Genomic DNA, 13,547 nt, shown 5'->3' with positions numbered 1-13,547 from the left:
TCTTAGCACCCCAAAATTTTGGACACTAACTCGTCCTAGAGCTTTCAAGCTACATGCACCAAATTTTCCACGGACCTTCAGACTGGTCTGACTTAGTGTGCTATATCTTTTCTAACTGATGGGACCTTCCGAATTCCTAAACGGGGCGCTCAAACACCCCAAATTTCCCATTTACTTAACATGGAGACAAACTTTGACGGGCCATAGCTGCGAGTGAGAAACTTGTAGAAACTTGTGGCTTACCACATTTAAGGAGGCTGACAGGCTCTGTAAAAACATACATCACATTAAGGTGTAAGCTGTACCCCTGGGGTGTAAGAGGCCCCCAAAATTTCCCATTGACTTATAATGGGGCAGGAAACATGCCCATATAAGGGAGTAAAAGCGTCCCAGATGGAATATCTTCACTTTAGAGTGTCGTATAGACATGGGGGTGGGCTCATTTTACTCAGTCATCCAATCAGTCTCTTAGGATCGCCCCAGAGCTATTAAGCCACGCCCCTAGCAACAATTTTGGGTACCCTAGCAACATCTCCCATAGACTACCATTATAAAAAGCCCAGATGGATATCTTTACACCAGAGTGTCATAGAGACATAGGGGTGGGCTCATTTTACTCAGGCATCCAATCAGTCTCTTAGGATTCCTACTGAGGTATTAAACCACGCCCCTAGCAACCAATTTGAGCACCCTAGCAACATAATAAACAAAGCCTTATATCTCTGGATCTGAACATCATAGAGACATGGGGGTTGGGTCTTTGGGTCATGTTAGCTTCATGCTAGCTCCATGCTAAGTCATACTAGCTTCATGCTAGTTTCATGCTAGCTTTATGCTAATTTCATAATAAATCTTGCTAACTTCATGCTAAATCATGCTAACTTCATGTTAAATCTTGTTAGCTGCAAGCTAAATAGTGCTAGCTTAATGCTAATCATGCTAGCATCATGCTAATCATGCTAGCTTCACGTTAAATCATGCTAGCTTCATGCTAATCATGCTATTCTCATGCTAGCTTCATGCTAGCTTCATGTTAATCTTGCTAGTTTCATGCTAGCTTCATGCTAATCATGCTAGCATCATGCTAGCTTCATGCTAATCATGCTAGCATTATGCTAGCTTCATGCTAATCATGCTAGAATCATGCTAGTTTCATGCTAATCATGCTAGCTTTATGTTAGCTTCATGCTAATCGTGCTAGCATCATGCTAGCTTCATGCTAATCGTGCTAGCTTCATGCTAGCTACATGCTAATCATGCTAGCATCATGCTAGCTTCATGCTAATCATGCTAGCTTCATGCTAATCATGCTAGCATCATGCTAGCTTCATGCTAATCATGCTAGCATCATGCTAGCTTCATGCTAGATTCATGCTAGCTACATGCTAATCATGCTAGCATCATGCTAGCTTCATGCTAATCATGCTAGCTTCATGCTAATCATGCTAGCATCATGCTAATCATGCTAGCTTCACGTTAAATCATGCTAGCTTCATGCTAGCTTCATGCTAGCTTCATGCTAATCTTGCTAACATCATGCTAGCTACATGCTAATCATGCTAGCATCATGCTAGCTTCATGCTAATCATGCTAGCTTCATGCTAATCATGCTAGCATCATGCTAGCTTCATGCTAATCATGCTAGCATCATGCTAGCTTCATGCTAGCTTCATGCTAATCATGCTAGAATCATGCTAGTTTCATGCTAATCATGCTAGCTTTATGCTAGCTTCATGCTAATCGTGCTAGCATCATGCTAGCTTCATGCTAATCGTGCTAGCTTCATGCTAGCTAAATGCTAATCATGCTAGCATCATGCTAGCTTCATGCTAATCATGCTAGCTTCATGCTAATCATGCTAGCATCATGCTAGCTTCATGCTAATCATGCTAGCATCATGCTAGCTTCATGCTAGATTCATGCTAGCTACATGCTAATCATGCTAGCATCATGCTAGCTTCATGCTAATCATGCTAGCTTCATGCTAATCATGCTAGCATCATGCTAATCATGCTAGCTTCACGTTAAATCATGCTAGCTTCATGCTAGCTTCATGCTAACTTCATGCTAATCTTGCTAACATCATGCTAGCTACATGCTAATCATGCTAGCATCATGCTAGCTTCATGCTAATCATGCTAGCTTCATGCTAATCATGCTAGCATCATGCTAGCTTCATGCTAATCATGCTAGCATCATGCTAGCTTCATGCTAATCATGCTAGCATCATGCTAGCTTCATGCTAATCATGCTAGCATCATGCTAGCTTCATGCTAATCATGCTAGCATCATGCTAGCTACATGCTAATCATGCTAGCATCATGCTAGCTTCATGCTAATCATGCTAGCATCATGCTAATCATGCTAGCATCATGCTAGCTTCATGCTAATCATGCTAGCATCATGCTAGCTTCATGCTAATCATGCTAGCTTCATGCTAATCATGCTAGCATCATGCTAACTTCATGCTAATCATGCTAACATCATGCTAGCATCATGCTAGCTTCATGCTAATCATGCTAGCATCATGCTAGCTTCATGCTAATCATGCTAGCATCATGCTAGCTTCATGCTAATCATGCTAGCATCATGCTAGCTTCATGCTAATCATGCTAGCATCATGCTAGCTTCATGCTAATCATGCTAGCATCATGCTAGCTTCATGCTAGCTACATGCTAATCATGCTAACATCATGCTAGCTACATGCTAATCATGCTAGCTTCATGTTAGCTTCATGCTAATCATGCTAGCATCATGCTAGCTTCATGCCAATCATGCTAGCATCATGCTAGCTTCATGCTAATCATGGTAACATCATGCTAGCTTCATGCTAATCATGCTAGCTTCATGCTAGCATCATGGTAGCTTCATGCTAATCATGCTAGCATCATGCTAGCTTCATGCTAATCATGCTAGCATCATGCTAGCTTCATGCTAATCATGGTAGCTTCATGCTAGCTTCATGCTAATCATGTTAGCTTTATACTTAAACATACTAACTGCCAGATAGCCTACTAAACTAAACTTCTGTCAATCCGTTTTAAACGTTCAGGCTACGCTTTTTCAAGCCAACATAAAGTTTGTCTTCAAACTTTAATATCTAGTTATTATTCTTCTTTTTCTGGACACTTTTTCGGCGCGTAACTCGTCTCGCACGGTTTGGCGTAGTGCCATGAAAGAGGGCTCAAATCGACCGGATTATTGAGGAGAGGTGTGCTATGACTTTAATAAGCGATCGGGTGCAGGATTTCCGAAAGGGGCGCGAAAAACCTCCCGAAAACGTCCCATTGACTTTACATTGCGTCGAACTTTGGCAGGTCATAGCTCCACTCTAGGATTTTGTAGAAACATGTGGGTTACAGCATTTGAAGAGGGTGGTAGGCTCTGTAAGAACATGGATCACATTGGGGTGTAAGTTGTACCCCTGGGGTGTAAGAGGTGCCCAAAAGTGCCCTAATGGAAAGTCAATGGGGCGAAAATCCCATAGACTAACATTGCCAAAAAAATTTGACAGGTCACAGGTCCAAGTGAGGATTTCATAGAAACATGTGGGTTACTAAAATTGAAGAGGGTGCTAGACTCTGTCAGGACGTACCCCACAATGGGGTGTAAGGTTACCATAGCAACCATTTTGGGCACCCTAGCAACCTATACCATTGACTGCCATTATAAAATGCCTAGATGGATATCTTCGCACCACAGTGTCATAGAGACATGGGGGTGGGCTCATTTTACTCAGGCATCCAATCAGTCTCTCAGGATCCTTACAGACTTACTAAGCCACGCCCCTAGCAACCACTTTTGAGCACCCTAGCAACATAAAATACAAACAGTTATATCTCCGCATCAGAACATCTTAGAGACACGGGGGTTGGACCGTTTTACTTGTGACTAGGGGTGTAACAATTGGGCACATCATTGGCCACTCCCAAGCCACGCCCCTAGCAACCAAATTTGAGCACCCTAGCAACCGAATAAACAAAGCCTTATATCTCCGCATCAGAACATCGTAGAGACACAGGGTTTGGACCGTTTTACTTGTGACTCGGAGTGTAATCACTGGGCACATCATTGGCCACTCCCAAGCCACGCCCCTAGCAACCAAATACAGTACCCTAGCAACAGAGTAAACAAAGCCTTATATCTCCGCATCAGAACATCGTAGAGACACGGGGGTTGGACCGTTTTACTTGTGACTCGGAGTGTAATCACTGGGCTCATCATTGGCCACTCCCAAGCCACGCCCCTAGCAACCAAATACAGTACCCTAGCAACAGAGTAAACAAAGCCTTATATCTCCACATCAGAACATCATAGAGACACAGGGTTTGGACCGTTTTACTTGTGACTCGGAGTGTAATCACTGGGCTCATCATTGGCCACTCCCAAGCCACGCCCCTAGCAACCAAATACAGTACCCTAGCAACAGAGTAAACAAAGCCTTATATCTCCACATCAGAACATCATAGAGACACGGGGGTTGGACCGTTTTACTTGTGACTCGGAGTGTAATCACTGGGCACATCATTGGCCACTCCCAAGCCACGCCCCTAGCAACCAAATACAGTACCCTAGCAACAGAGTAAACAAAGCCTTATATCTCCGCATCAGAACATCGTAGAGACACGGGGGTTGGACCGTTTTACTTGTGACTCAGAGTGTAATCACTGGGCTCATCATTGGCCACTCCCAAGCCACGCCCCTAGCAACCAAATACAGTACCCTAGCAACAGAGTAAACAAAGCCTTATATCTCCGCATCAGAACATCGTAGAGACATGGGGGTCGGACCGTTTGACTCATAACTCGGAGGGTAATCACTAGTGGATGCCATTTTTTTCCCTAGCAACCAAATACAGTACCCTAGCAACAGAGTAAACAAAGCCTTATATCTCTGCATCAGAACATCGTAGAGACATGGGGTTTGGACCGTTTGACTCGTGACTCGGAGGGTAATCACTAGTGGATCCCATTTTTTTCCCTAGCAACCAAATACAGTACCCTAGCAACAGAGTAAACAAAGCCTTATATCTCCGCATCAGAACATCGTAGAGACACGGGGGTTGGACCGTTTGACTCATGACTCGGAGGGTAATCACTAGTGGATGCAATTTTTTTCCCTAGCAACCAAATACAGTACCCTAGCAACAGAGTAAACAAAGCCTTATATCTCCGCATCAGAACATCGTAGAGACACGGGGGTTGGACCGTTTGACTCGTGACTCGGAGGGTAATCACTAGTGGATGCCATTTTTTCCCTAGCAACCAAATACAGTACCCTAGCAACAGAGTAAACAAAGCCTTATATCTCCGCATCAGAACATCGTAGAGACACGAGGGTTGGATCGTTTGACTTTTGGCTTGGAGTATAATCATAAATTGTCCCACGAAACTTGCCACGGCAAGCACCACTCACATTTTCTTCAGGAAATGTACCTATCTAGTTATTATTCTTCTTCTTCTTCTTCTTCTTCTTCTTCTGAGACTAAAATTTCTGCGGCTAACTCGTCCGACAGCTTTCAAGCTACATCCACGAAATTTTCCACGGACATTCTGACTGGTCTAAAGAAGTGTGCTATATCTTTTTGACGGGATCCGACTTACAGAATTCCTAAAACGGGACATTAAACTTCGGAAAAGTCCCATTTACTTAACATTGCAACAAACTTTGACGGGTCATAGCTGCAAGCGAGAAATTTGTAGAAACTTGTGGGTTACCACTTTTCAAGAGGCTGGCAGGCACTGTGAGAACATACCTCACATTGGGGTGTAAGCTGTACCCCTTGGGTGTAAGAGGACCTCAAAATTCCCCATTGACTTATAACGGGGCAGGAAACATGCCCATATAAGGGAATAAAAGCGTCCCAGATGGAATATCTTCGCTTTACAGTGTCACAGAGACATGTGGGTGGGCTCATTTTACTCAGGCATCCAATCAGTCTCGGAGGATTCTTATTGAGGTATTAAGCCACGCCCCTAGCAACCAAATATGAGCACCCTAGCAACATAATAAACAAAGCCTTATATCTCTGGATCCGAAAATCATAGAGACATGGGGGTTGGGTCTTTTGGTCATGTTAGCCTTATGCTAGCTCCATGCTAAGTCATACTAGCTTCATGCTAGTTTAGTGCTAGCTTTATGCTAATTTCATAATAAATCATGCTAGCTTCATGCTAATTCATGTTACCATCGTGCTAGCTTCATGCTAATTCATGTTAGCATCGTGCTAGCTTCATGCTAATTCATGTTAGCATCGTGCTAGCTTCATGCTAATTCATGTTAGCATCGTGCTAGCTTCATGCTAATTCATGTTAGCATCGTGCTAGCTTCATGCTAATTCATGTTAGCATCGTGCTAGCTTCATGCTAATTCATGTTAGCATCGGACTAGCTTCATGCTAATTCATGTTAGCATCGTGCTAGCTTCATGCTATTTCATGTTAGCATCGTGGTAGCTTCATGCTAATTCATGTTAGCATCGTGCTAGCTTCATGCTAATTCATGTTAGCATCGTGCTAGCTTCATGCTAATTCATGTTGGCATCGTGCTAGCTTCATGCTAATTCATGTTAGCGTCGTGCTAGCTTCATGCTAATTCATGTTAGCGTCGTGCCAGCTTCATGCTAATTCATGTTAGCGTCGTGCTAGCTTCATGCTAATTTATGTTAGCGTCGTGCTAGCTTCATGCTAATTCATGTTAGCGTCGTGCTAGCTTCATGCTAATTCATGTTAGCGTCGTGCTAGCTTCATGCTAATTCATGTTAGCGTCGTGCTAGCTTCATGCTAATTCATGTCAGCGTCGTGCTAGCTTCATGCTAATTCATGTTAGCTTCATGCTAATCATGCTAGCATCGTGCTAGCTTCATGCTAATCATGCTAGCATCATGCTAGCTTCATGCTAATCATGCTAGCATCATGCTAGCTTCATGCTAATTCATGTTAGCATCATGCTAGCTTCATGCTAATTCATGTTAGCATCATGCTAGCTTCATGCTAATTCATGTTAGCATCATGCTAGCTTCATGCTAATTCATATTAGCATCATGCTAGCTTCATGCTAATTCATGTTAGCATCATGCTAGCTTCATGCTTATTCATGTTAACATCATGCTAGCTTCATGCTAATTCATGTTAGCATCATGCTAGCTTCATGCTAATTCATGTTAACATTATGCTAGCTTCATGCTAATTCATGTTAGCATCATGCTAATTCATGTTAGCATCATGCTAGCTTCATGCTAATTCATGTTAGCATCATGCTAGCTTCATGCTAATTCATGTTAGCATCATGCTAGCTTCATGCTAATTCATGTTAGCATCATGCTAGCTTCATGCTAATTCATGTTAGCATCATGCTAGCTTCATGCTAATTCATGTTAGCATCATGCTAGCTTCATGCTAATTCATGTTAGCATCATGCTAGCTTCATGCTAATTCATTTTAGCATCATGCTAGCTTCATGCTAATTCATGTTAGCATCATGCTAGCTTCATGCTAATTCATATTAGCATCATGCTAACGTCTGGCTAATTCATGTTAGCATCATGCTAGCTTCATGTTAACTTCATGCTAATCATGCTAGCATCATGCTAGCTTCATGCTAATCATGCTAACATCATGCTAGCTTCATGCTAATCCTGCTAACATCATGCTAGCTTCATGTTACTCATGCTAGAATCATGCTAGCTTCATGCTAATCATGCTAGCATCATTCTAGCTTCATGCTAATCATGTTAGCATCATGCTAAATCAGCCTAGCTTCATACTTAAACATACTAACAGCCAGATAGCCTACTAAACTAAACTTCTATCAAACCGTTTTAAACGTTCAGGCTACGCTTTGTCAAGCCAACATAAAGTTTGTCAACAAACTTTTCTATCTAGTTATGTTGGCTTGAAAAAGCCAACATATTGTTATTGCTTTTAAACTTATTATTATTATTCTTTTTCTGAGACCAAAATTACGAACACTAACTCGTCCTAGAGCTTTCAAGCTACATGCACCAAATTTTCCACGGACCTTCAGACTGGTCTGACGGAGTGTGCTATATCTTTTCTAACTGATGGGACCTTCCGAATTCCTAAACGGGGGGCTCGAACACCCCAAAATTTCCATTGACTTAACATTGAGACAAATTTTGACGGGTCATAGCTGTGAGTGAGAAACTTGTAGAAACTTGTGGCTTACCACATTTAAGGAGGCTGACAGGCTGTGTAAGAACATACATCACAATGGGGTGTAAGCTGTACCCCTGGGGTGTAAGAGGCCCCCAAAATTTCCCATTGACTTATAATGGGGCAGGAAACATGCCCATATAAAGGAATAAAAGCGTCCCAGATGGAATATCTTCACTTTAGAGTGTCGTAGAGACACGGGGGTTGGACCGTTTTACTTGTGGCTTGAAGGTTGATCATTATGGGATGCCATTTTTCTCCCTAGCAACCAAACTTAGTACCCTAGCAACGGAATAAACAAAGCCTTATATCTCAGCATCAGAACATTGTAGAGACACGGGGGTTGGACCGTTTTACTTGTGGCTTGAAGGTTGATTATTATGGGATGCCAATTTTCTGCCTAGCAACCAAACTTAGTACCCTAGCAACGGAATAACAAAGCCTTATATCTCCGCTTCAGAACATCATAGAGACACGGGGGTTGGACCGTTTTACTTGTGGCTTGAAGGTTGATTATTATGGGATGCCAATTTCCTCCCTAGCAACCAAACTTAGTACCCTAGCAACGGAATAAACAAAGCCTTATATCTCCGCTTCAGAACATCATAGAGACATGGGGGTTGGACCGTTTTACTTGTGGCTTGAAGGTTGATCATTATGGGATGCCAATTTTCTCCCTAGCAACCAAACTTAGTACCCTAGCAACGGAATAAACAAAGCCTTATATCTCCGCTTCAGAACATCATAGAGACACGGGGGTTTGACCGTTTTACTTGTGGCTTGAAGGTTGATCATTATGGGATGCCAATTTTCTCCCTAGCAACCAAACTTAGTACCCTAGCAACGGAATAAACAAAGCCTTATATCTCCGCTTCAGAACATCATAGAGACACGGGGGTTGGACCGTTTTACTTGTGGCTTGAAGGTTGATCATTATGGGATGCCAATTTTCTTCCTAGCAACCAAACTTAGTACCCTAGCAACGGAATAAACAAAGCCTTATATCTCCGCTTCAGAACATCATAGAGACACGGGGATTTGACCGTTTTACTTGTGGCTTGAAGGTTGATCATTATGGGATGCCAATTTTCTCCCTAGCAACCAAACTTAGTACCCTAGCAACGGAATAAACAAAGCCTTATATCTCCGCTTCAGAACATCATAGAGACACGGGGGTTGGACCGTTTTACTTATGGCTTGAAGGTTGATCATTATGGGATGCCAATTTTCTCCCTAGCAACCAAACTTAGTACCCTAGCAATGGAATAAACAAAGCCTTATATCTCCGCTTCAGAACATCATAGAGACATGGGGGTTGGACCGTTTTACTTGTGGCTTGAAGGTTGATCATTATGGGATGCCAATTTTCTCCCTAGCAACCAAACTTAGTACCCTAGCAACGGAATAAACAAAGCCTTATATCTCCGCTTCAGAACATCATAGAGACACGGGGGTTGGACCGTTTTACTTGTGGCTTGAAGGTTGATCATTATGGGATGCCAATTTTCTCCTTAGCAACCAAACTTAGTACCCTAGCAACGGAATAAATGTTAGCTTCATTCTAGCTTCATGCGAATCATGCTAGCATCATGCTAGCTTCATGCTAATCATGTTAGCTTCATGTTAGCTTCATGCTAATCATGTTAGCTTCATGCTAGCTTCATACTGATCATGCTAGCTTCATGCTAATCATGCTAACTTCATGCTAATCATGCTAACAGCCAGATAGCCTACTAAAACAAACTTCTGTCAAACCATTTTAAATGTTCAGGCTACGCTTTTTCAAGCCAACATAAAGTTTGTCCTCAAACTTTAATATCTAGTTATGTTGGCTTTGAAAAAGCCAATATATTGTTATTGCTATTAAACTTATTATTATTATTATTATTATTATTCTTTTTCTCCCCCCAAAATTATAAACACTAACTCGTCCTAGGGCTTTCAAGCTACATGCACCAAATTTTCCACAGACCTTCAGACTGGTCTGACTTAGTGTGCTATATCTTTTCTAACTGATGGGACCTTCCGAATTCCTAAACGGGGGTCTCGAACACCCCAAAATTTCCATTGACTTAACATTGAGACAAACTTTGACGGGTCATAGCTGTGAGTGAGAAACTTGTAGAAACTTGTGGCTTACCACATTTAAGGTGGCTGACAGGCTCTGTAAGAACATACATCACAATGGGGTGTAAGCTATACCCCTGGGGTGTAAGAGGCCCCCAAAATTTCCCATTGACTTATAATGGGGCAGGAAACATGCCCATATAAGGGAATAAAAGCATCCCAGATGGAATATCTTTACTTTAGAGTGTCGTAGAGACACGGGGGTTGGACCGTTTTACTTGTGGCTTGAAGGTTGATCATTATGGGATGCCAATTTTCTCCCTAGCAACCAAACTTAGTACCCTAGCAACGGAATAAACAAAGCCTTATATCTCCGCTTCAGAACATCATAGAGACACGGGGGTTGGACCGTTTTACTTGTGGCTTGAAGGTTGATCATTATGGGATGCCAATTTTCTCCCTAGCAACCAAACTTAGTACCCTAGCAACGGAATAAACAAAGCCTTATATCTCCGCTTCAGAACATCATAGAGACACGGGGGTTGGACCGTTTTACTTGTGGCTTGAAGGTTGATCATTATGGGATGCCAATTTTCTCCCTAGCAACCAAACTTAGTACCCTAGCAACGGAATAAACAAAGCCTTATATCTCCGCTTCAGAACATCATAGAGACACGGGGGTTGGACCGTTTTACTTGTGGCTTGAAGGTTGATCATTATGGGATGCCAATTTTCTCCCTAGCAACCAAACTTAGTACCCTAGCAACGGAATAAACAAAGCCTTATATCTCCGCTTCAGAACATCATAGAGACACGGGGGTTGGACCGTTTTACTTGTGGCTTGAAGGTTGATCATTATGGGATGCCAATTTTCTCCCTAGCAACCAAACTTAGTACCCTAGCAACGGAATAAACAAAGCCTTATATCTCCGCTTCAGAACATCATAGAGACACGGGGGTTGGACCGTTTTACTTGTGGCTTGAAGGTTGATCATTATGGGATGCCAATTTTCTCCCTAGCAACCAAACTTAGTACCCTAGCAACGGAATAAACAAAGCCTTATATCTCCGCTTCAGAACATCATAGAGACACGGGGGTTGGACCGTTTTACTTGTGGCTTGAAGGTTGATCATTATGGGATGCCAATTTTCTCCCTAGCAACCAAACTTAGTACCCTAGCAACGGAATAAACAAAGCCTTATATCTCCGCTTCAGAACATCATAGAGACACGGGGGTTGGACCGTTTTACTTGTGGCTTGAAGGTTGATCATTATGGGATGCCAATTTTCTCCCTAGCAACCAAACTTAGTACCCTAGCAACGGAATAAACAAAGCCTTATATCTCCGCTTCAGAACATCATAGAGACACAGGGGTTGGACCGTTTTACTTGTGGCTTGAAGGTTGATCATTATGGGATGCCAATTTTCTGCCTAGCAACCAAACTTAGTACCCTAGCAACGGAATAAACAAAGCCTTATATCTCCGCTTCAGAACATCATAGAGACACGGGGGTTGGACCGTTTTACTTGTGGCTTGAAGGTTGATCATTATGGGATGCCATTTTTCTCCCTAGCAACCAAACTTAGTACCCTAGCAACGGAATAAACAAAGCCTTATTTCTCCGCTTCAGAACATCTTAGAGACACGGGGGTTGGACCGTTTTACTTGTGGCTTGAAGGTTGATTATTATGGGATGCCAATTTCTTCCCTAGCAACCAAACTTAGTACCCTAGCAACGGAATAAACAAAGCCTTATATCTCAGCATCAGAACATTGTAGAGACACGGGGGTTGGACCGTTTTACTTGTGGCTTGAAGGTTGATCATTATGGGATGCCAATTTTCTCCCTAGCAACCAAACTTAGTACCCTAGCAACGGAATAAACAAAGCCTTATATCTCCGCTTCAGAACATCATAGAGACACGGGGGTTGGACCGTTTTACTTGTGGCTTGAAGGTTGATCATTATGGGATGCCAATTTTCTCCCTAGCAACCAAACTTAGTACCCTAGCAACGGAATAAACAAAGCCTTATATCTCCGCTTCAGAACATCATAGAGACACGGGGGTTGGACCGTTTTACTTGTGGCTTGAAGGTTGATCATTATGGGATGCCAATTTTCTCCCTAGCAACCAAACTTAGTACCCTAGCAACGGAATAAACAAAGCCTTATATCTCCGCTTCAGAACATCATAGAGACACGGGGGTTGGACCGTTTTACTTGTGGCTTGAAGGTTGATCATTATGGGATGCCAATTTTCTCCCTAGCAACCAAACTTAGTACCCTAGCAACGGAATAAACAAAGCCTTATATCTCCGCTTCAGAACATCATAGAGACACGGGGGTTGGACCGTTTTACTTGTGGCTTGAAGGTTGATCATTATGGGATGCCAATTTTCTCCCTAGCAACCAAACTTAGTACCCTAGCAACGGAATAAACAAAGCCTTATATCTCCGCTTCAGAACATCATAGAGACACGGGGGTTGGACCGTTTTACTTTTGGCTTGAAGGTTGATCATTATGGGATGCCAATTTTCTCCCTAGCAACCAAACTTAGTACCCTAGCAACGGAATAAACAAAGCCTTATTTCTCCGCTTCAGAACATCTTAGAGACACGGGGGTTGGACCGTTTTACTTGTGGCTTGAAGGTTGATTATTATGGGATGCCAATTTCCTCCCTAGCAACCAAACTTAGTACCCTAGCAACGGAATAAACAAAGCCTTATATCTCAGCATCAGAACATTGTAGAGACACGGGGGTTGGACCGTTTTACTTGTGGCTTTAAGTGTGATCATTATGGGATGCCATTTTTCTCCCTAGCAACCAAACTTAGTACCCTAGCAACGGAATAAACAAAGCCTTATATCTCCGCTTCAGAACATCATAGAGACACGGGGGTTGGACCGTTTTACTTGTGGCTTGAAGGTTGATCATTATGGGATGCCAATTTTCTCCCTAGCAACCAAACTTAGTACCCTAGCAACGGAATAAACAAAGCCTTATATCTCCGCTTCAGAACATCATAGAGACACGGGGGTTGGACCGTTTTACTTGTGGCTTGAAGGTTGATCATTATGGGATGCCAATTTTCTCCCTAGCAACCAAACTTAGTACCCTAGCAACGGAATAAACAAAGCCTTATATCTCCGCTTCAGAACATCATAGAGACACGGGGGTTGGACCGTTTTACTTGTGGCATGAAGGTTGATCATTATGGGATGCCAATTTTCTCCCTAGCAACCAAACTTAGTACCCTAGCAACGGAATAAACAAAGCCTTATATCTCCGCTTCAGAACAT

Source organism: Paramisgurnus dabryanus, chromosome 13, assembly GCF_030506205.2.
Source record: "Paramisgurnus dabryanus chromosome 13, PD_genome_1.1, whole genome shotgun sequence".
Lineage (NCBI taxonomy): Eukaryota > Metazoa > Chordata > Actinopteri > Cypriniformes > Cobitidae > Paramisgurnus > Paramisgurnus dabryanus.
This window is presented reverse-complemented; position numbering follows the sequence as displayed.